This window comes from Carcharodon carcharias, chromosome 11, assembly GCF_017639515.1.
Source record: "Carcharodon carcharias isolate sCarCar2 chromosome 11, sCarCar2.pri, whole genome shotgun sequence".
Taxonomy (NCBI): domain Eukaryota; kingdom Metazoa; phylum Chordata; class Chondrichthyes; order Lamniformes; family Lamnidae; genus Carcharodon; species Carcharodon carcharias.
This window is the reverse complement of record NC_054477.1, coordinates 169,443,877-169,447,123: the sequence shown is the minus strand read 5'-3', so window position 1 is coordinate 169,447,123 and position 3,247 is coordinate 169,443,877.

The window sequence follows — 3,247 nt, the reverse complement described above, 5'->3', positions numbered from 1 at the left end:
TGCGGGAGTACTGGGAGAGTGCGAGAGTACGAGGAGAGTCTGGGAGGACGGGGAGAGTCCGGGAGTACGTGGAGAGTCCGGGAGTATGGGGAGAGTGTGAGAGTACAGGGAGAGTGTGGGAGTACGGGGAGAGTGTGGGAGTACGGGGAGAGTGCAGGAGTACGGAGAGAGAGCGGGAATACGGGGAGAGTGCTGGAGTACGGGTAGTGTGCGGGAGTACGGGAAGATTGTGGGAGTACGGGGAGAGTGCAGGAGTACGGAGAGAGAGCGGGAATACGGTGAGAGTGCGGGAGTACGGGCAGAGTGCGGGAGTACGGGGAGATTGTGGGAGTACGGGGAGAGTGCGGGAGTACGGGTAGAGTGTGGGAGTACGGGAGATTGTGGGAGTACGGGGAGAGTGTGGGAGTACGGGGAGAGTGTGGGATTACGGGGAGTGTGTGGGAGTACGGGGAGAGTCCGGGAGTACGCTGAGTGTCCAGGAGCAAGGGGAATGTTTGAGAGTACGGGGAGAGGGTGGGAGTACGGGGAGAGTTTGATAGTACGGGGAGAGTGTGTGAGTACGCGGAGAATGTGGGAGTACAGGGAGAATGGGGGAATAGGGGGAGAGTGCGGGTGTACGGGGAGATTGTGGGAGTACGGGGAGAGTGTGGGAGTATGGGGAGAGTGTGGGAGTACGGGGAGAGTGTGGGAGGAAGGGGATAATGTGGGAGTAAGGGGAGAGTGCGGGAGTACGGGGAGAGTTTGCGAGTACGGGGAGATTCTGGGAGTACGGGGAGCAGCTGGGTGTACCAGGAGAGTGTGGGAGTACAGGGAGAGTGTGGGAGTTCTGGGAGAGAGTGAGTGTACGGGGAGATTGTGGGACTATGGGGTGAGTGTGGGAGTACGGGGAGAGTGTGGGAGGACGGGGATAATGTGGGAGTACGGGGAGAGTGCGGGAGTACAGGGAGAGTGTGGGTGTACTGGGAGAGAGTGAGTGTACGGGGAGATTGTGGGACTACGGGGTGAGTGTGGGAGTACGGGGAGAGTGTGGGAGGACGGGGATAATATGGGAGTATGGGGAGAGTGTGGCAGTACGGGGAGTTTGTGGGAGTACGGGGATAGTGTGGGAAGACGGGGAGAGTGTGGGAGTACGGGGAGAGTGTGGGATACGGGGAGAGTGTGGGAGTACGAGGAGAGTGTGGGAGTACAGGGAGAGTGTGAGAGTGCGGGGAGAATGTGGGAGTATGGGGAGACTGTGGGAGGACGGGGAGAAAGTGGAAGTATGGGGAGAGTGCGGGAGTACGGGGAGAGTGTGCGAGTACGTGGAGAATGTGCGAGTACGGGGAGAGTGCGGGAGTACGGGGAGAGTGCGGGAGTACGGGGAGATTGTGGGAGTACGGGGAGAGTGTGGGTGTTCGGGAAGAGTGCGGGAGTACTGGGAGAGTGCGAGAGGACGAAGAGAGTCTGGGAGTACGGGGAGAGTCCGGGAGTACGTGGAGAGTCCGGGAGTACAGGGAGAGTGTGAGAGTGCGGGGAGAGTGTGGGAGTACGGGGAGAGTGTGGGAGTACGGGGAGAGTGTGGGAGTACTGGGAGAGTGCGGGAGTACGGAGAGAGTGCGGGAGTACGGGGAGAGTGCGGGAGTACGGGTAGAGTGCGGGGGTACGGGGAGATAGTGGGAGTACGGGGAGAGTGTGGGATTACGGGGATAGTGTTGGAGTACGGGGAGAGTGTGGGAGTACGGGGAGAGTGTGGGAGTACCGGGAGAGTGTGGGAGAATGGAGAGAGTGTGGGAGTACGGGAAGAGTGTGGGAGTACAGGGCGAGTGTGGGTGTACGGGGAGAGTGTGTGAGTATGGAGAGAATGTGGGAGTACGTGGAGATTTTGACAGTACGGGGAGAGTGTGGGAGTACAGGGATAGTGTGGGAGTATGGGGAGAGTTTGGGAGGACGGGGAGAGTGTGGGAGGAAGGGGAGAGTGTGGGACTACAGGGAGAGTGTGGGAGTATGGAGAGAGTGCGGGAGTATGGGGAGAGTGCGGGAGTACAGGTAGAGTGCAGGAGTACGGGGAGATAGTGGGAGTACGGGGAGAGTGAGGGAGTAAGGGGATTGTGTTGGAGTATGGAGAGAGTGTGGGAGTACGGTGAAAGTGTGGGAGTACTGGGAGAGGGTGGGTGTACGTGGAGAGTGTGGGAGTACAGGGAGAGTGTGGGAGTATGGGGAGAGTGTGGGTGTACGGGGAGAGTGTGGGAGTAAGGGGAGAGTGTGGAAGTACGGGGAGAGTGTGGGAGTACGGGGAGAGTGTGGGAGTACGGGAAGAGTGTGGGAGTATGGGGAGAGTGTGTGAGGACGGGGATAATGTGGGAGTAAGGGGAGAGTGCGGGAGTACGGGGAGAGTGTGGGAGTACGGGGAGAGTGCGGGGTTATGGGGAGAATGTGGGAGTACAGGGAGAGTGCGGGAGTACGGGGAGAGTGTGGGAGTACGGGGAGAGTGTGGGAGTAGTTGGAGAGTGTGGGAGTACGGGGTTTGTGTGGGAGAAGGGGGTGAGTGTTGGAGTGCGGGGAGAGGGTGGGAGTACGGGCAGAGTGTGTGTATGGAGAGAGTGTGGGAGTACGGGGAGAGTGTGGGAAGACGGGGAGAGTGTGGGAGTGTGGGGAGAGTGTGGGAGTACAGGGAGAGTGCGGGTGTACAGGGAGAGTGCGGGAGTACGGGGAGAGTGCGAGAGTACTGGGAGAGTGTGGGAGTACGGGGAAAGTGTGGGAATAAGGGGATTGTTTAGGAGTAAGGGGTGAGTGTGGGAGTACGGGGAGAGTGTGGGAGTACTGGGAGATTGTGGGAGTACGGGGAGAGTGTGGGAAAACGGGGAGAGTTTGGGAGTACGGGGATAGTGTGGGAGTACGGGGAGAGTGTGGGATTACAGTGAGAGTGTGAGAGTACGGGGAGAATGTGGGAGTATGGGGAGAAAGTGGGAGGACGGGGAGAATGTGGGAGTACGGGGAGAGTGCGGGAGTATGGGGACAGTCTGCGAGTACGGGGAGAATGTGGGAGTACGGGGAGAGGGCGGGAGTACGGGGAGAGTGTGGAAGTACGGGGAGATAGTGGGAGTACGGGGAGAGTGTGGGTGTTCGGGAAGAGTGCGGGAGTACTGGGAGAGTGCGAGAGCACGAGGAGAGTCTGGGAGTATGGGGAGAGTCCGGGAGTACGTGGAGAGTCCAGGAGTACGGGGAGAGTGTGGGAGTACAGGGAGAGTGTGGGAGTACGGGGAGAGTG